We start from the raw sequence: 21,831 nt of genomic DNA on the forward strand, positions 1-21,831 counted from the left end.
AACCGTGAACCCGCTTCCAGTTCTCCACAGGGTTGCCAGTGCTAATTGCCATCTCTGAGGTCTCTTTCTCCATTAGCTTTCTCAAGTTTCCCAGCAGTATTTGAAACTGTTGACTATTTTCTCTATCCTGAAGCCTTACCAGCGTCTCCTGTCTTCTTGACCACTGGGCACTACCTCATACCCCCTTCTGCGGGCATTATCCAATGTTCTATTTGTACATATCACTTTCTCAAAACCAGGCACCATATCTTGTGCCCTTCTTTATATTCCACACAACATTCAAGACAGTAATTGCCCAGATTGTGATTTTAATCCATGCTTGACAAGTGGTTGCTTGACAAGTAGCCCAAATGCCGTGTTCCCTCAACCCAAGTCTGCCCATGTCTCCACTTCCTTTGCTCACATTTCCTTTCTGACGCATAAGCCTGCTTACCTCATCTCAGGATACCTCTCAGCTCTTCTTGCTCTTTCTTTCCTTCCTTTACAAAGTCCCCAAAGTCTTGTTTCCTCTCTTCATAGCAACTCACACGGTAACGTCCTGCCAATGCCTCAAATATCGCCAAAGTACAGCATCTCCAAACATGTGGGTGATGCAGCCTGTCAGGCACCCAGAATGAAGTCAAATGTGGAGAGAGAACAGCTGTAGTAGGAAAGAGAGCCACGCTTTGTAGCAGAATAAACTTAGAGTCTGAAAACACGACAGCAAAGAAGAAATGTGGGAATAAGTCTGAAGGCAAGAAGAGCTGAACCACTGTAGAACACTATGGTCCAAACCCCCAGACAAAGAATAATGACTTCCTCTTCCCACTCACTAGACAGCCTTGTCTACTGACGTCTGTAGAACAAAGCAACACACGGGGGGAGAGGGCCATGTATGTCTCCTTTCTAAAGAGAAACTAGACTTGAATCCCATACCTAAGCAGATGTGGGGAATGTGCAGGGGATGATGTCCTTGCTTAAAGACTGAGTGCTCTTTTTCCTGAGTCTGAATTTTCGTTGTTTTCTATGTAGCACTCAAGCACTAGAGGAGAAAAGGGACTCAAGCTGGGAGAAGGTTTCCCAATGGTGTGGCTGTAGGAAATGCATGAGAGGTTGAGAGAAAAGAGAAACTCTGAAATCCAGAGTTTATATAGGAAAATATTATTTTGATTCTATTTCCAAAATATATAATACAAATTATTTGATCAGACAAAATAAGAAAGATTGATGTACAAAAAGGAAAACTAAGAAAGCAGAGAGGAAGGTATTCTGGTCAGGGTCTGGTAAGGAGACAGAAATCCACCAGATCAAACAGAGAATTTAATATAAAGAATCATTAACCCGGTACACAGAGTTGTGCAAAGATAACTGGAAAAGCAGAATGAGAACACTATGGTGTTATGTAGATTCCAATGGCAGGAAGCAGCCACCACCCTTGGGACTGAAGGAGCTGAGAGAAGTTGTTAGAATGACAAAAACTTAGAAACGTAGGGGTCCATGGAGATAACACTCAGACCTCTGCACAGGGCACTGCTCAACTCGTTCTGAAAGTGCTGGAAAAACCACAAACTGGATCAGCTTCTGCTCCAGCAAGGACCAGGTGCTGTCAGCATGAGGAGGGTAGCTGATGCTCACTGGAACAGGACACAAGCAGCAATCCCACAAGAAGCAGATGGGAATAGCAAGTGCCGTCTCTTTGTTGGAGCCTTGCCCTCTCCCTCTGGCATTCCCTATTAGAAGATTCTAAGAAGTAACCAGCAGGTAGAGCAGAGATGTTTGCAGAGTCCCAGGCCCAGACTCACAAAGTTGAGCATAGAAGGATAAGTTTGGAGCTGAGAGACAATTGTGTATCTAATGGCAGAGGTAGACAAACCAGTAATTGAACTTGTTGCTTAGAAATTGCTCCTTGTGAGGAGCGCCTGGGTGGCTCAGTTGGTTAAGCAGCTTCCTTTGGCTCGGGTCATGATCCCAGGGTCCTGGGATCAAGCCCCATGCCAGGCTCTCTGCTCAGCGGGGAGACTGCTTCTCCCTCTCCCTCTGCCTGCTGCTCTGCCTACTTGTGCTCTCTCTCTGTCAAATAACTAAATGGAGAAAATCTTTAAAAAAAAAAGAAAAGAAAAGAAAGAAATTGCTCCATGTGAGCAATCAACTTAGCCTTAGGTTTTCTAGCAACAAGGCCAACATGAAGGGATATCAAATGTTTTCTTTCCCAGTAAAGTTAAGCGTTCTGAACGGTAGATTCACGACAGCCATGTTTGTTCCAAAAAGGAAAGAAAACTGTATTATTATTATAGAAACCTAATAGAAACAGAAGAGAAAAGGAATCTACATATAGATGAAGATTATAGTAGGCAATAAATGAGAAAAAGGCAAAGTTACATCAAATCAGGTACTTACGAGAACCAACCTCATCAGGTGGGGAAGCCCCGTGGAAACAGCCAGGCTGGGGTTCTGACTGAGAAGCCTGGGTGGAGCGTCCTCTCCTCGGGTGAGACTTCCAACCGACCATCCCCCAAAAGGCCATATATATAGGGCAAACAACGGGGTCTGAAATTAAACATTTGTTTGCCTACGTGCAGTCTGGAGTGAGCTGCATTTCTATGTTGTCGTTTTTCTATATTTTCAAGGAGCCTGGGCTATGTGTGTCTGCGTCCTCTCCTGGATTCCATTCAGGGGCTCCAGCCCAGCCTGGAGCAGGAAGGGATGTGAGACAATATTTGTAGCTCTTGGCGTCCAGAACAGAAAGGCCAGTTCTGACCTGGAGGTCAGATAATATATTTCAAACCACCAGGCTCCCAAGATCATTCACACAGCATAAGTCTCACAAACAATATTCCTTAGCCTGCCTGTGTACATGCAGGCCCAGGTGGTCGGCTATGTGGGACAAATCACAAGAACACCTGTCCATATAGAACAGTAAGGTACAGCTTTGGAGAAAAACGCTCTGTTAACTAAACTGTAGAAGACACAGGGAGGGAGGAGGGTTGTCTGGGGGAGAACTTGAGAGAACAAGGTCTCTAAGGGAGTGGAGCTTGGCTGAGTTGGGTCAGAGTTGACTAAGGGAAGGGAGTCATGCTCAGGAGTTTGCAAGGTGAGGGTCCAGCATGCTGGTTTCTCTCTGGGTCAGGGGTTTCCATCATGGGCTATGGTCACTTTCAGCTAGCTCTTTCCTGAATTTTCAGGCAAGGCTGAGAGCTGAATACAAAATAGGTACTCATCTAAAACCATAGCCAGAAAGTGTTAAGCATCTACCTCCAGGGTATACCTTGTAAGGCAAGGCTCAAGCCCTGCTACTAGTCCAGGAAATCACTTGGGGCATGGTATGTATACAAATCCTCAGGGATCTTCTTCTTGCTTAATTCTGCTCTCTCCCCTCTCCCCTCACCCCATCCCCATCTCAACAACGTTGCCATGTGATTTATATCATCCCTGGGCATCTCTGTTTCCCAGCCTGGAATGCCCTTCTACCTAGAATGTCCTAGAATGCTCTGTGCCTGGCTAATTCACAATCCTCTTTTAGAACTCAGCTCAAGTAGCTTCCCTTGGTGGAAATCTTCCCTAGGCCCCGAAGCCTGGGCCACATGCCTATCCTGCGTACTCTCATAGCTCACCACTTACCATATGAAGCTGTAATTGCCAGTTACCAGGGGCAGTATAATCACTTACTTTGATTAATCAGAGTTCCTACTTTCCAGAAACAGGAGTTAATTCGGTTGAGTAAACAATAATGGATATTAATAGGAGGATTCTGGGTACCCCCAATACTGCTGGGAGACTCGAAAAGCAAGCTTGAATGCTAAACTTCCAGGAACTACACCCTACACCATGCTCCAAACAACTGCTGAGGCATCCACCACCACTGCTGCTGCCTGATTGAGCAGTAGGAGAAATCCCTGCTGTTGTTCACACCAAGGATGCCATTGACCTTGCAACCTCCACCACTCTTGAAAGCCATGTACCTCTGCTATCACCCTGACTAGCAAAATGGATTCTGTGAACCTTATTTTTCAAGTCACTCGTGTCTGAATTGAAGGATGGGATATTATGGAAGCCAAGAGAAAAGAGGGTCCATAAAGGAAAGAGTGGTCCATGACCACTGTTCACTTGTGCTGGTGTGTGCACACCAGAGAGAGCACAAGTGGGGAGAAGGGGTGAAGGAGAGGGAGAAGCAGACTCTCCGCTGAGCAGGGAGCTCAATGAAGGGCTCCATCCCAAGATCCCGAGATTGTGACCTGAGCCGAAAGCAGACACTTAATCAACTGAGCCACCTAGGCACCCCTAAATAAGTAAAATTTCTAAAAACAAAAAAACCAAAAAAAACCCAACCAGTCCAACTTAGACAATAAAACTATCGACTGCAGAATTCCCATGTGGAACATTTACAAGCATTGATTGTATACTGGGCCAAAAAGCAAGGCTCATCAAATCTCAAAAGATTTAAATTCTATGAAATATATTCTCTGGTCATAATGCAATTACATTAGAAATCAATGACAACAGTATTAATGGAAAGATGTTCATTATATCTCAGTTGAAACCAAATTGAATGACAAATTCAGTATAATCACAATTATTCAATATAATCACAAAATAATTCAACAGGAATTTTTTTTCAGTTTCATAAATTGGTTGAAAGATTTCTATGGAAGCACAAAAGTCCAAAAAAAATTGCCCAGGCCCTTTTAAAGAACAAAAGTGTAGTCTTGTCTATCAGAAATGAGGAATCACTACAGAACTATAGTAATGAAGACTGGATGGTATTGGTGCTGGTATAGACAGACTCACTGAACCGAATAGACAGCCCCAAAACAAACCAATACATGGAAACCTGATTTACGAGGAAGGTGCACTGCAGAGCAATGGGGAACGGATGGACTTCTCATTTAATGTGCCAGGTCAATCAGGTACCCAAACATCCCAAACTTTTTTTTTTTTTAACGTTCTTTCATAAGTAATCCAGAGAAATTAAAATTAAAACGACATTAAGTCACACCCACAAATTTTGCCAAATATTTAAAGATGATAAAATCTTTTAAAATGATAATATCAAATGCTGGCAAGAATGTGGAACAACAAGAGCTGCTTGTGAAAGAGTAAACAGGCAAAACCACTTTTGAAAAATTGGCAGACTCCAGTAAGTCAAAAGGTACATCTACTCTCTGATCAGCAAAACCACCACCAGGGGACACCCTACAGAAACACCTGCCCGTGTAGGCTGTAAAGTTACAGGTGCAAGAACACAGCAATGTTTCATAATAGCCCATCAACAGTGGAAAGTAAAAATACAGTGTGATATAATCATACAATGAAACATCATGTAACAGTGGAAATGGATCAATTGCAATTACATGAAGAATATGGATGAATCTTAAATACCTTATTGAGCATAAGAAGCCAGACAGGGGCGCCTGGGTGGCTCAGTCGTTAAGTGTCTGCCTTGGCTCAGGGCGTGATCCCAGTGTTCTGGGATCGAGCCCACATCAGGCTCCTCTGCTGGGACATCAGGCTCCTCCGCTGGGAGTCTGCTTCTTCCTCTCCCACTCCCCCTGCTTGTGTTCCCTCTCTTGCTGGCTCTCTCTCTCTGTCAAATAAATAAATAAAATCTTAAAAAAAAAAAAAAAGAAGCCAGACAAAACAGAATTCATAGTGTATGTTTTCAATTACATGAAGTTAAAAATCAGGCAAAATGCACATGTATTGCTTGGGAATGCCTTATAAGATGGAAAAACCATAAAGAAAGATAAGGGTAAAAATATTATAAAAGTTAGAATAATGAGTACATCTAGAATAATAGGAGAGAAGGAGGGGCTACAACTCAGGAGAGACATGGTGTCAGGGGCTTCTGGAGTAAGAATTTTGTTCTCTTTCTTATTTTGGGTGGGAGTTATATGAATGATCATTTTATAACAATTTGTTAAACTGTTTTATGCATTTTCTGTTTTATTATATTTTCTAATAAAGTTTTAAGTAAAATGATGTACACCCATTTTTCTATATGTGCATGCATACACATACATTTAAATCCTTGTATTTGTAAAAATCCTTAATATGTATAAATCCTTATATTCATATATGTACATGCATACCTATGCACTTAAATCCTTATATTTGTAAAAAGAAGTGTCTGATGCATAAATAAACAAAATAGTTGCCTATAGATGAAAGGGAATGGAGTTTGAGGGCAGTATGGACACAAGACTTCTCTTTGCATAATTTTCTGTACAGTTTTGCTTTTTGATTCACATATATGCAATACCTATTAAAATTTTAAATCTAAAAAGTGCAGCCCCTGAAACTGGGGACATAATGAACAACTTGAAATATTTATCAGGTTGCTAAGAACCACAAAGAGAATGAATTTATTTCAAGTGGCTTTACAACACAGTTCTTTGTACTTGGTTAGGGGGATGCATTCTAAGGACAAAAAAAGTTTACAAAGGAATATTACAGTTGGTTCAAATCATATAAAGTTCACACTTTGTGACTGGTGGCTATGTCTCTTATGTCTTTTTCAATCAGCCCCTCTCCTCCACTTGTCCCACCCCCCATTTGCAACTATTTGTTGAAGAAACCAGATTATTTTTTTCTGTAGAGCTTCCTGTGGTCTAGCTTTTCACATCAACACTGTTTAACATTTTCTTTCAGCCTCTGTATTTCCTATAAATTAGTAGTTAGATCTAGAGGCTTGATCAAATTCAGATTCCAATTTGTTGGTGGGGGGGGCAAAGCTTCAAAAGTAATGACTGTGCTTCCATCTGGCACCATATTGTCTGGATATCTCTACTTTTTGTGATATGACAGCTATTAATGATTACTGAATAATTCTATCAATTCACAAGGGGTTACGAAATGATGACATTCTAGTGTTATCATTCCTTCTTTATTTATTAGCTAGAATATTGTTACAGAGAGAAATTTCCCCTTGCCAACCATTGGTTATATAGGAAAGACAGGATAAAAACTTGATTCTTTCCCTTTACGTATCAGTTTTTAAAATGAGTTGAGGGGCGCCTGGGTGGCACAGCGGTTAAGCGTCTGCCTTTGGCTCAGGGCGTGATCCCAGCAATACGGGATCCAGCCCCACATCAGGCTCCTCTGCTATGAGCCTGCTTCTTCCTCTCCCACTTCCCCTGCTTGTGTTCCCTCTCTTGCTGGCTGTCTCTATCTCTGTCAGATAAATAAATAAAAAAATCTTTAAAAAAAATGAGTTGATTGCCTAAAATTCTCCACAGTGTTATCATTATAAATTTGTGGATTTAAACACATCTGTTGTGTTTCAATCCAGTGGAGCAGTTTTTGTCCTTGTTGATAATCAAATGTCCTTTTTTATTTTTTTATTTTTTTTGGTCCAGCGGAAGCCTCTTCAGGTCAGCTTCTGAGTTCTTTTGATAAACCCTAGTCATCTATAAACCAATCTTTGACTTCATTCAGTGGTTTTACTGTTTTTTTTTTTAAGATTTTATTTATTTATTTGTCAGAGAGAGAGAGAGCACAAGCAGGAGGGATGGCAGGCGGAGGGAGAAACAGGCTCCCCACTGAGCAGGAAGCCTGACGCGGGACTCGATCCCAGGACCTTGGGATCATGACCTGAGCCAAAGGCAGATGCTTAATCGACTGAGCCACCCAGGCATCCCTGTTATTTTTAATAGTGGTATTGTTTCTTTGCAATTACTTTTTTTTAGAATGATAGTACATGGCAAGTAAGTAATTGTGGGGCTTTTTTAAAGTTTTTATTTTAATTCCAGTTAGTTAACATACAGTGTTATATTAGTTTCAGGTGTACAATATAGTGATCCAACGATTCCATACATCACCTGGTGCACATCACAGCAAGTGAGCTCCTTAATCCCCATCACCTGTTTCACCCATCTCCCCACCCATGTCCCCTCTGGTAACCAGCAGTTTGTTCTTTGTAATTAAAAGTCTGTTTTTTTGTCTCTCTTTTTTCCCCTTTGTTCATTTGTTTTGTTTCTTAAATTCCACATATGAATGAAATCATATAGTAGTCATTTTTCTCTGACTTATTTTGTTTAGCTTTATACTCTCTAGCCCTATCTATGTCATTGCAAAGAGCAAGATTTCATTTTTTAATGGCTGAATAATATTCCATTGTGTGTGTATGTATACATATACATACACACACACACACCACATCTTCTTTATCCATTCATCTATCGATGGACACTTGGGCTATCAAAAATAATGCTGCTATAAACATGGGAGTGCAGGTATCACTCTGAATTAGTGTGATTCTTTGGGTAAATACTCAGTAGTGCGATTGCTGGATTGTAGGGCAGCTCTATTTTTAACTTTTTGAGCCCCTCCATACTGTTTTCCACAGTGGTTGCACCAGTTTGCATTCCCACCAACAATGCATGAAAGTAATTGTTTGTATTATTAGATTTCCAGTGTAAGAGAAATGAGATACAAATATAAACTCAAATAAGAAAATAAACCACTAATTCTAGAATAAATTTGAAATATCAATATGAATTCATGATTTTTAGTCTATCTGTGTATCTATCATCCATCTGCATTTTCTTCTGTCTGTTAAATGATCTAGAAACAATGTTACCCCAATAATCATGAGCAGTCACAGTGACCAGATTCATTTCTAATTTCATTCTATTCATTTCTTACTTATGTTTTTTTCCCCTTTGGCAAAAGGTTTTTTTTTTTATAATAATATTTTTTTATTATATTATGTTAGTCACCATACAGTATATCCCTGGTTTTTGATGTAAAGTTTGATGATTCATTAGTTGCGTATAACACCCAGTGCACCATGCAATACGTGCCCTCCTTACTACCCATCATCAGCCTATCCTATTCCCCCACCTCCTCCCCTCTGAAGCCCTCAGTTTGTTTCTCAGAGTCCATAGTCTCTCATGCTTCATTCCCCCTTCTGATTACCCCCCTTCTTTATCCCTTTCTTCTCCTACCGATCTTCCTAGTTCTTATGTTCCATAGATGAGAGAAACCATATGATAATTGTCTTTCTCTGCTTGACTTATTTCACTTAGCATTGTTTCCTCCAGTGCCATCCATGTTGCAGCAAATGTTGAGAAATCGTTCTTTTTGATAGCTGAGTAATATTCCATTGTATATATGGACCACATCTTCTTAAACCAGTCATCTGTTGAAGGGCATCTCAGCTCCTTCCACAATTTAGCTATTGTGGACAATGCTGCTATGAACATTGGGGTGCATATGGCCCTTCTCTTCACTACGTCTGTATCTTTGGGGTAAATACCCATTCTATTCATTTCTTTTTTATTTTATTTTATTTATTTATTTATTTATTTATTTATTTATTTATTTATTTATTTATTTATTTTTTATTATATTATGTTAGTCACCATACAGTACATCCCTGGTTTCCGATGTAAAGCTCGATGATTCATTAGTTGCGTATAACACCCAGTGCACCATGCAATACGTGCCCTCCTTACTACCCATCACCGGCCTATCCCATTCCCCCACCCCCCTCCCCTCTGAGGCCCTCAGTTTGTTTCTCATAGTCCATAGTCTCTCATGTTTCATTCCCCCTTCTGATTACCCCCCTTTCTTTATCCCTTTCTTCCCCTACCGATCATCCTAGTTCTTATGTTCCATAGATGAGAGAAATCATATGATAGTTCTCTTTCTCTGCTTGACTTATTTCACTTAGCATTATCTTCCCCAGTGCCGTCCATGTTGTATCAAATGTTGAGAATTTGTTCTTTCTGATAGCTGACTAATATTCCATTGTATATATGGACCACATCTCCTTAATCCAGTCATCTGTTGAAGGGCATCTCAGCTCCTTCCACAATTTAGCTATTGTGGACAATGCTGCTATGAACACTGGGGTGCATATGGCCCTTCTCTTCACTACGTCTGTATCTTTGGGGTAAATACCCATTCTATTCATTTCTAACTCCATGAATTCTTGGAGAATCAACACATGCTAGATCTGGAGCAAAACAGTACAAAGGGAGCCGGGGATATCTTGTGCTAGAAATCACATTAGTGAAGCTTTCTAGTGTTGGAGGTATGTCAGAAAGGACACAGAGTCAATTTGGCAGAGATCATGAAAATTTGAATATTAGAGAAAAGAATGAGAGGGAATAATTAGAGAAAATGATAATTTTATAAAAGATTGGCTCAATCATGCCAAATTTATAAAAATCTAGGTATCCACAATGATACTAAAAAAAGATAGTCATTTGCTACCATTTTAAACCAGCTCTTTTCTTTGCAAATTGGTCATTAAAGGAAAACAATTGAACTTTCTCTTGCCTTTCTGGGAGAAGCTATCTTTCAACTAACCTATTAGCTTCAGTAAATGAGAGGAAGCATTATTTTTATAAAAGGCCAGCCGGTAACTGTAGAAAGAACAATGGAGTTAGAAAACCACTCTTTTTGGGGCGCCTGTGTGGCTCAGTTGGTTAGGAATCTGATTCTTGATTTCAGCTCAGGTCATGATCTCAGGGTTGTGAGATCAAGCCCCCAGTCAGGCTCCGCGCTGGGCAGCATGGAGACTGCTTAAGAGTTGCTCTCACCTTCTCAATCTGTCCCTCCTCCCCTCTAAAAATTTTTAAAGAGAAAGAAAGTCACCCTTTTATAACACTTATAAAATGATTGATACAGGCAATCATCATCAGCTGTATTAAAATTATTAGGAGAATGGTTAATGGGGATTTCTGGAATTCATACAAGGCCAAAATGATACCACTAGATTACTTTCTGATCCCAAGGGGGGAAACATAACTCCTGTGGAGGGATCAGGCTTATATAACTTTATCCAGGGGCGCCTGGGTGGCTCAGTCATTAAGCGTCTTCCTTTCGGCTCAGGGCATGATCCTGGCATTCTGGGATCGAGCCCCACATCGGGCTCCTCCGCTGGGAGCCTGCTTCTTCCTCTTCTACTCCCCCTGCTTGTGTTCTCTCTCTCGCTGGCTGTCTCTCTCTCTGTCAAATAAATAAATAAAATTTTTAAAAAAATACCATGGGAATGGTATTGATGTCCCATGTTTAAAAAAACAAAAGAAAAGAAAACAAAAAACCTTATCCAGTGGTTGGTCACTCATGGTCATGGTCTACAATCAATACTGTGCATATCTCTAAATGTGTGGCAAATAGATTTTACGACATCCCTTTCCAAATGCTTAAGTTAAATCTATCAAGTCTTTAACTCTTATTTTTTATAGGGAATACAAGAACTAGAGGACTAACTAAATGTTACCATCAGGAAGCAAGCAGAAATATCCAGAAGGTGGGACATTTGACAGGACAATTGGCCCTGACTTTTCCACTAAAAAGGATAAGGAAAAGGAAGGACTAGCTGGATTTAAAGAAATCAAGGGGTTGGGGCGCCTGGCTGGCTCAGTTGGTGGAGCATGTGACTTCTGATCTCGGGGTTATGAGTTCAAGCCCATGTTGCATATAGAGATAAATAAGCTTTAAATAAATAAATAAGCTTTAAAAAAAAAAGAATGAAAGAAAGAAATCAAGGGATAAACCACCAGGTCCTGGAATGGATCTTGACTTTGAAAAAACAATTGTATGGGGGCACCTGGGTGGCACAGCGGTTAAGCATCTGCCTTCGGCTCAGGGCATGATCCCGGCGTTACGGGATCGAGCCCCACATCAGGCTCTTCTGCTATGAGACTGCTTCTTCCTTTCCCACTCCCCCTGCTTGTGTTCTCTCTCTCGCCGGCTGTCTCTATCTCTGTCAAATAAATAAATAAAATCTTAAAAAAAAAAAAGAAAAAGAAAAAACAATTGTATGGAATTTTGAAGGACAATGGAAGAAATTTGATTATGAACTGTGTATTAGATTTAAGGAATTATTACTCATTTTGTTCACTGTAATAATCTTATTTTGGTTATGTCTAAAAATATTGTTTCTAAAATATTTCTACTGAAATATTTGGGAGTGGAAGGTCATGATTCTGTAATTGACTCAGATACTTAAGCCTATGAAAATAAAGTAGAAAGGGACAGATATATGCCACAGGAATGTAAGGGAAATAACACTGTTGAGAGGGAAAGTGACTCAGGAGGGAGGAGAAATTGGTAGAGTGATGTCCTTGAACAGGCAGGAGGGGACAAGAACTAGAGGGAAGTAGAAGAACCAGTCACAGACAAGAGCAGGGAGGTAACTTTACAAAAACAGGTGGGAAGATGGAGAACTCTAGTATAGGCACCAGGAGGTGAGGAAATGTGCTTGTGGGAGAGTCTGCAATTTCACCTACAGGTGTTTTGTTTTGTTCAAGAGAATATGTTAGGTCATCCGCAGCGGGTGAGGTTGGGGAAGGTTTCAGGAGACGCGGGGGAAGCAGTCACCTAGGAGCGGCCGGTGGAAGTAGGGCAGTGGCTCTCAGGCTTCAGGGCACATCAGCAGCACCTGGAGGTCTTGTTGAAACAAAGACCGGCTCCTCCCCAGGGTTTCTGACTCAGCGGGTCTAGGGCTGGGCCTGAGAAGCTGCATTTCTAACGAGCCCCCAGGTGATACTGATACAGCCCATCTGGGGACCAGATTTTGAGAACCACTGTGATTACTGTGCTTCACTAGGGTCCCCTTGAGGTGTATGGTCTGTGTTTCAAATGAGAACTGTCAGCATGATGGAACGTTTTCCTCCAGGTGTGTTCTGCTGCACAGGTGTTGTTGCAAAAGAGGCAGAGGGTTGAATGAGCCAGAGCCAGAGATTATCACCAAAATAATCATAGGGGGGCTCCTTCTTGTCCTTCTGGATTCAGCTCAAATGAAACTGCTCAAGAAGTACCTTCTCTGACCTTTTAATCTAACCATCGTCCTCCTCCTCCTCACCGTCTTGCACTTGCACGTTGTTTTCTCTCACAGAACTTCCCACTGTCCAGAGCTGTATGTGTATGTTTTTATTTTGTTACTTGTTTCTGGGTCTTTCCACTAGAGTTCATGCACAACAAAACAGGAATCTTGGTTTTTTTTGATTTGTTTTTTTTTTTTTTTTTGGTCATTGCTATGTTCCTAGAACCTGGAACAGTGCCTGGACACCAGAGGTTCTCAGTAATTACTTACTGATGAAAAATAAGCAGGTGTGAAAAATAAGAAAGGGAGGAAGGGAGAGAGAGACAAGGAAAAAACTTACATAATTACAAAAATAGAAACACTGTTCATCGATATGCTTAAAATTAATATAAATACTTTGGAAAAATGGGCGTCTAGCTAGTTGCTCACCACCCCATTTTCTCTTCCTGAAGACTTTGTTTCCTAATTTCCCTGAGTGGGTTGTGGACATTGGAATTTGGGCAGCAAAGATGTATAACACTTCCATGCCTGGACATAAAACACCCCATATAATCTTCTATTCTCTCTCTTTCTCTCAATCTCTCTCTCAGTGGGCCAGATGCAGAGGATCCAGTAGTGACCCTGGGAGGCTCTGAGAGACACTGGGGACTTAGGATGAAAGGGACCTTGATTTTAGAGTCACTGCTTAAAGGACAGCAATATGCAAGGCCTCCCTCAAACACTTACTGGACTTCGGATGAGCTCAAAATAAACTTTAGTATCAAGCCATTGAAAGTCCAGGGTTCTTTTTATTATGCGAAAAAGAGGAATGTCACAAATTGATTTATCAGGAACTACCAGTGTATCAATTAGAATCCAATGAGAAGAAAGAAACACACAGGATTTAATTTGAACAGGGAAAGTTAATGTAAAAAATTATTAATTATAACAGGGTAAAGAGAATTCTAAACAACACTATAGAGTTGAGGGAGAGAACCTGAATTCTAGAATAATTTTTTAGCTTACTAATTTACTCTAAAGTGGTATCTATTCTATTTATCCCATCTACTGAGTGTTTTCAAAGAATATTTCCACTTGGAAGATATCTACTCGGTTCTTTGTAGTATGTAAAGAGTTCAAAGTAACATATACATGGATTACGATAAAACTGACTCCAGGAGGGATCTGAGCTTCCACTCCCACCTGGAAGCAACACGGCAGACAAGGTGCAGTGAAGAAATGCTAGTTGGCACTGTGTTTCCCTGTCCCTGATGTCAGCAAGGCAAAGTGGGGAGCTGAACTTCCACCTTCACCCAGTGGCAATGAGACAGTGAGCGTTGATGCTCCATTGTCACCAGGCTGGCATCAGTAGGGCCCCGAAGACAAGTGAATACACACCCCACCTACATCTGCATGCCACACCTAAACAAGGTGACTGCCTGCTAAAAAGAACAAAGGTAAAATAAGACCCAGAGTCTCACAAAATAATTCCCAGAATGTCCAGTAAATGATAGAAAATCATTCATCATACCAACTGCCAGGATAATCACAACTTGAATGAGAAAAGATCATCATCAAGTGCCAACGTCAAGAGTACTCAGATGTTGGAATTACCTGATTAGGATTTTTAAAGCTCCCATCGTAAAAAATGTTTGAATGGGCCATTACGAACGCTATATTAGTACAGCTACCATTTAAAAGACTGATCCTTCCAGGGGCACCTGGGCGGCTCAGCCACTTAAGCACCCTACTCTTGATTTCAGCTCAGGTCATGATCTCAGGGTTGTGAGACTGAGACTCGTGTTGGGCTCCACTCTGGGCATGGATCCTGCTTAAGATTCTCTCTCCCCTCCTCCCTCTGCCCCTCTCCCCCTGCTCGCTCTCTTAAATAAATAAATAAATAAATAAATAAATAAATAAATAAATAAATAAATGATGGACCCTTCCAAATGTTGGCAAGGATATAGAGCAACTAGAAGTCCTACCCAGTGACGGTGGCAATATAAAATGGTACAATCAATTTGGAGGACGTTTTGGCAGTTTCTTAAAAAGTTAAGCATATACCTACCATATGATCTAGCCATTTCACTTTAAGGTATTTATTCAAGAGAAATGAACATATATCCATACAAAGACTTGTGCACAAATATTCATAGCAGCTTTATTTGTAATAGCTAAATTGGAAACAACCCAAATGTCTATCAACAGATGAATGGATAGTCAAGTAATGGTATATCCGTACAATGGAACACTACACAGCAGTAAATAGGGTATGAACTATTGCCAGATGTGGAAATGTGGGTGGATGTCAAAATGATTATGTTGAGCAAAAGAAGTCACACAGAAAAAAGAGTACCTATTGTACGGTTGGTTACAAGTAGCTCTAGCAAATGCAAACTAAGCTAAAAAGACAGAAAGAAAATGTGTAGTTGCCTTGGGAGGAAGTGGGAGTGGAGGAGCAGGAAGGATTAGGAAGGGCCATGAGGACACTTTCTGGGGTGGTAGGTATGTTAATTATCTTATGAAGATTATCTTATGAAGATTGTTTTCCAGGTGGACGTATGTATTATAACTTATGAAACTGCATACTTTAAATATGTTTATGGTTTGTCAATTACACTTCAATAAACTGTTTAAAATAAAGGAGAAACTCCAACTAGCACAGTGGCTGAGGGTGACAGTACAGCACATTTCTAAACTTTTCAGGAAGTCAGGAATGTATCTGAGCTTCCCACCTGAGATGGGAGATAATATGCTCAAATGGACGTTCTTCAAAAACATGGTAAGCAAGAGCTACAATTAGCTTGTTGTTAACTTTACAACTGAGTTCACATAAGGTATGGTCACTGAACATATGGCTAGCTTTTCTATTCTACCTTCCTCCTCCCCAGATATCTTCAAGATTGTTAATAACTTTGCACAAGGTACTGCCTTCTTGGGACATACTTTTATTCTATATAACTGCTAGAGATGCTAAATGTTTGTTTTTCTTTTCTAAATGGGAGGTAACTCACAGGTCCTGTGATAGTGACTATTTAGAAAAGTGGTACACATGGAAGATTTGGGGTTTGGATCAATTTAAGTTTGGAGGGGCTGAGGAAATTGCATGCACTGAGCAGAAGTCACTCAGGTTTTAGATTCTAAGAGAACCACAGCTTGCTCTACCAGCTGCTGCTCAGAAAGAAAGAAAGAAAGAAAAAACAGAGAAAGGGAAAAGAAAAAGAAATTGAGGGGGAGTTTGGGACAAAAGTTTGAATTTTATGTTGTTTACAGTAATTTTACTTAAAAGAGAGTAAATGGGGATTTTATTTATTAACTAAGTAGGGGAACCTTTTGTATTATCAGAAATTATATTATTTGAAGGCTTTTTAAAATGCTGTCATTTGAGCTCATTACATAACATCTGGTTACCTAAACTGGAAAGGTAGTGCAACAGTAATAATTACATTCTCCTAGCTCAGACTCCTTCACTCACTTGCCCTTGGAAAAGTCCCAGCATCCTGCCCCACCTCTCTACTGAAAACGTAGGAGCCTTGTCTCTAAAAACCCTCCTTGTTCACCTTTTCCTTCATGTCCTGCCTTCTTCCCCCAGAGCCACTCATAGCACATGGTGTCTCCCAGGTACTCCCATCACTGCTGAAGTGTGGAGTCCCCCATCGTGTGGCCATGGCCAGCCAGAAAGCCCAGGATGCTGTCAACAGTGGAGAAGTGGCGAGAGCAAGACAGCAAGTGCCACACATCCCAGTGGTAGAACAGCACAGGAAAAACAGAAGAGATCTAACATCTATAACTTACAAAATGCCAGGCACTCTCTTTTGTGCCTTATATGTATTATTTCATTTACTTCTTCACAAAACCCATGAAGTACTATACTATTCTTATTTTCATTTAGAAAAGGAACATGGAAGCACCATACCATATACAAAATTAATGCAAAGTGGATTAAAGACTTAAATGTAAGACCTTAAATCATGAAACTACTAGAAGAAAACTTAGGGAAATCGCCTTTTAACATTGGTCTGGGCAATTATCTTTTTGGATATGACAATAAAAGCACAGGCAGAAATGCAAATACATGTATGTGATTGAATCAAACTAAAAAGTTTCTGTATAGCAAAAGAAACAATCAAGAGTGAAAAGGCAACCTATAGAGTGAGAGAAAATATTTGTAAACCATATCATTGTTAAGGACTTGAGCTCCAAAATACATAAGAAACTCCAACAACTCAATAATGAAAAAACTAATACCCAGTTAGAAAATGGGCTAAGAACTTGAGCAGACATTTCTCGAAAGAAGACATATAAATGGCCAACAGGTATAAGAAAAGATGCTAAATATCACTCAACATCAGGAAAATGGAAATCAAAACCACAATATCACCTCATACTTGTCAGGATGACTATTATAAAAAAAACACACAAACCCAAAACAAAGTGTTGTCAAGGATGTGGGGAAATTCGTACACTTGCAGCACTGTTGATAAGAATGAAAAATGGTGGGGCGCCTGGGTGGCACAGCGGTTAAGCGTCTGCCTTCGGCTCAGGGCGTGATCCCGGCGTTGTGGGATCGAGCCCCACATCAGGCTCCTCCGCTATGAGCCTGCTTCTTCCTCTCCCACTCCCCCTGCTTGTGTTCCCTCTCTCGCTGGCTGTCTCTCTCTCTGTCAGATAAATGAATAAAATCTTTAAAAAAAAAAAAAAAAGAATGAAAAATGGTGCAGCTGCTGTGGAATGTAGCGTAGATGTCCCCCCCTCCAAAATTAAAAATAGAACTACCGCATGATCTTAGCAATCATACTTATTTTTTAAAGATTTATTTATTATTTTGAGAGAGAGTGAGAGAGTGATCATGAACAGGGGGAGGGGCAGAGGGAGAGGGAGGGACAATCCTTAAGCAGACTCCCTGCTGAGTAGGGAGCCCTACAGAGGGCTCGATCCCGGGACCCTGAGATCGTGGCCTGAACAGAAATCAAGAGTTGGCCATTTAACCAACTGATATCCAGGTGTTCCTAGCAATCCTACTTCTGAGTATTTATCCAAAAGAATTGAAATCAAGATCTTGAAGAGCTATTATCATTCCTATGATCATTGTAGCACTATTCACAATAGTCAAGATGTGGAAATATCCATCAACAGTTGAAAAGATATAGAAAATATGGTATGTATATACATTATTTAGCCTTAAAAAAGAAGGAAATTCTGCAGTATGAGGGACAACTGGGTGGCTCAGTTGGTGAAGCATCTGCCTTCAGCTCAGGTCATGATCCCAGAGTCCTGGGATCAAGTTCCGTATCAGGCTCTGTGCTCGGCAGGGAGCCTGCTTCTCCCTCTCCCTCTGCTGCTCCTCCTGCCTGCGCTCTCTCTCTCTCTTTCTCTCCAACAAATAAATAAATAAAATTTATTTTATTTATTTATTTATTATTCTTTTTTAAAAGAAGGAAATTCTGCAATATGAGACGGCATGGATGAACCTTGAAGCCTGTATTCTAGGTGAGAGAAGCCAGTCAGAGAGCGACAAATATTGCATGATTCTACTTATAGTAGGTATCTGAAACAGTCAAATTTATGGAATCAAAGAGTGGAATGATGTTTGCCAGGAGCTAGGGAGACAGGAAATGGGGAGTTACTAATCAATGGGCATAAAGTTTTGGTTAAGCAAGATGACTAAGTTCTAAAGATCTGCTGTACAACATTGTTCCTATAATACTGTGTTGTATATTTTTAAAATTGCTAAGCAAGTAGCTCTCACACTGCATTCTTAACACAATAAAATTTTGAAGTAAAAAACAAGTCATTTTCATCAAAAGACACTATTCATGTGAAAGGCAGGCATGACGTAGAGCTGGAGAAGATATTTGCAACATATGCAACAAATGAAGCGGCTGGTATCCAAAATCTGTAAAGAATTCCTGCAAATTCATGAGAAACAGACAAATGACCCAAGTAAAAATGGCCAGAAGATAACAGGCATTTCACAGTAGAGGAAATTCAAATGACGAATAAACAGATGAATAGATGCTCAATGGAATTAGTAAGAAAAGAATGAAAATTAAAACCACAATGAAATACCTCTACATATTCTAAGAGACAGACGATACCAATGCACATGAGGATGTGAAGCCACTGAATCCCTCATATTTTGGTAAGAGAATAAATTGGGCTAACCACCTTGGAAAACTGGCAGTAAGTACTGAAGTTTAACATATACCTCAGGACTAAGCAGTTTGGCTTGTTGTTGTACACCCAACAGAAAGCCCTGCATATGCACACCAGGAGACACGGACAAGAAGATTTATAGTAGCAATGTTTAAAATAGTCAGGAACTGAAACCAACTCAATTGTCTATCAACCACAGAAATGATAAATACATTGTTGTATTTTCATACACTAGAGTACTATGAGATGAAAATGAATAATAGCTATACACTACAATATAGATGAATCTCACCAAAATATTGAATGAAAGAAGACACATCTTGGGGGCGCCTAGGTGGCTCAGTTGTTAAGCATCTGCCTTCGGCTCAGGGCATGATCCCAGGGTCCTGGGATCGAGCCCCGCATCGGGCTCCCTGCTCCGCTGGGAGCCTGCTTCTTCCTCTCCCACTCCCCCTGCTTGTGTTCCCTCGCTCGCTGGCTGTCTCTCTCTCTCTCTCTGTCAAATAAATAAATAAAATCTTCAAAAAAAAAAAACAAAGAAAGAAGACACATCTTAACAATGATAAAAAAAGAAGACACGTATAAAAGAGTACATAACGTATTTCTATTTTTATGAAATGCAAAATCAGACAAAAATAAACTATAATGTTTATATTTGGAAAGAAGAGAGGATGGTAGTGACAGGGAAGAAGGCATAAGAGGGTTTCTGGGGATACTGGTAATGTCTATTTCTTGACTTGAGTGATGATTACACAGGTGTGTTATTTTTTTTTTTTTAAGATTTTATTTATTTATTTGACAGAGACAGCCAGTGAGAGAGGGAACACAAGCAGGGGGAGTGGGAGAGGAAGAAGCAGGCTCCCATTGGAGAAGCCTGATGTGGGCTCAATCCCAGAACGCTGGGATCACGCCCTGAGCTGAAGGCAGACGCTTAACGACTGTGCCACCCAGGCGCCCCCAGATGTGTTATCTTTTATTTCATTAAGCACTTATGATTTATATATTTTCATGTATGTTATAGTTCAACTGTTTTTTTAAAGATTTTATTTATTTATTTGACAGGGACAGCCAGCAGAGAGGGAACACAAGCAGGGGGAGTGGGAGAGGAAGAAGCAGGCTCCTAGTGGAGGAGCCTGATGTGGGGCTCGATCCCAGAACGCTGGGATCATGCCCTGAGCCGAAGGCAGACGCTTAACGACTGCGCCACCCAGGCGCCCCATAGTTCAACTTTTTTAAAAGGTGGAAAGTTTTGGCTGCTACACCAAGAGTCTGGCTCTTTCTCACAGTGAAAGGTTACTCTGGAAATGAAATCAACACTTTCCCTGGACCAGATTATTAAGGAATTGGGGTTTCCCTGCCAAACTCCTTCATACTTTTAGAATAAGGACCAATCTTGCCAGATCAACCATTAAGTGGAACCAGAAATCTATATTTTCATTTGAAAGCCCCTACTGTTTATCAACAACCCATTCAACTGTTATAAACATGAGTTTAGAAAGTCCACACAAAATGCCTCTGTAGCTATATTAAGCCCCAGAACTCCAGTTTTGACTTATGGACAAACAGGGAAATGCCTTCTCTCAGAGATATTCTTAGCTTCTTGCCATACCCATGTTTCCAGAAGACACAGCCAATTACCCACTCTCTTTCCAGATGGATTTTTTTCCCCCCTGAATCTCTGCTTTTTTCCCCTTCTCTTTTCTAAAAAGCAGGACTGGACATGATGGATTTCCATCCCTTTCTCTTATACTGGGACAGAAAGGAAACACTTTTGAAGGGTGAGGAGAGCAGATAACCATGGAAATTGCTTTTCTTTTCTTTTTTTTTTTCTTCTCCATACGGATTTTCCTTGAACAATCTCTTCTGGATTTGTGTTTTGGATTCCCTAATAGACTCTAATACCCAACCACTCACCCTCCTCCTAGGGATGATGTCCCACCCTGCAATGGCTGTCCCTGGAGTCCCACAGGGGCACAGGTAAGGAGATTGAGAGCTTCCCTCAGTCCCCTCACCCAGATTAAAGCATTCATCAATCCAAACCTTAGGCTGCACAATGACAGAACACAGGAGCCAATGATGAGAAGCAGCTGAAGCAAGCATGGTACTCCCCCAAGCCAGAAAGACCAATCCCACAGTCAGAATCTTGTACCCCATGAATGGATCCATGACAGCCTAGAGTTTTCTCTTAAATATCCAGTATGAACCATGGACCCATGCACAGCATAAAACAATAAAAGTTTAATAGGCCTTCCTAACATTAAACAGTTAACTCTAGCAACTTTCCAAGAAAGGGTGTGGAAATTGTTATATGGCATATATGCATGTTCTGCCTAATACTGCAAACTCTTCCAGGCCCTGTGTCTCTCAAAATCCACCCTTCTAAGTCCTAGTCCCCCATCCCACTCCCCTCAACCCCTGGAATCCTAGTGTCTCACTTTCTGTCCTTTGGAACCAATACAGCTTCCTGTAAGCAGGCAGATTCCATTCTGGGGTGCCAAGGACCCCCCACCCCCACCCTGGGCCTTTGCATGAAGTCTGGCTTACACATCTGTGGGCTTAGTTTTTTCACAACTGTTTTAGGTAATAGTTCACCATATCCAAAAGCCATCAATGAGAGAATTTACATTTTGTCCTTCACTTTAAATTTTCACATAATGTATTTGGTGTTCATTGTAGTTGTTTTATTTACATTGTGACTCTGTAATGGGGGGACTTTGGCATGACAAATTCCCACTGTAGGAAAAGGGTATCTATCTGAGGGCGTCAGAGTGGATTATTCCAGAAGGCAATGATTAGCAAGAATAGCAGATATAAAGGCAGCTACCACTCCTAGGGGTGAGATCCAGACCTTCTGGAGAGGGCTCAAGTCAAGGCCCACTAAGTGGCAGAGAAGTCATTGTGGTGTCACAACAGTGGAACTTGCTGTAAACCTACCTTATGGA

The 21,831-nt window shown here is 40.8% G+C and overlaps 1 protein-coding gene across 1 annotated transcript in view; it reads right to left on the reverse strand.

Annotated features, from left to right (window-relative positions):
* LOC123777302 (NXPE family member 3-like) overlaps nucleotides 1–21,831 on the reverse strand; it is a 64,096-nt gene that overhangs the window by 21,294 nt on the left and 20,971 nt on the right. The window contains exon 3 of the mRNA XM_045773866.2: nucleotides 5,356–5,560. The gene's annotated coding sequence lies outside the window, so the exon portion shown is untranslated. The remainder of the gene's footprint in view (nucleotides 1–5,355; nucleotides 5,561–21,831) is intronic.

The sequence above is a fragment of the Ursus americanus genome, chromosome 2 (genome assembly GCF_024610735.1).
Source record: "Ursus americanus isolate L20-20 chromosome 2, mUrsAme1.1.p, whole genome shotgun sequence".
NCBI lineage: Eukaryota > Metazoa > Chordata > Mammalia > Carnivora > Ursidae > Ursus > Ursus americanus.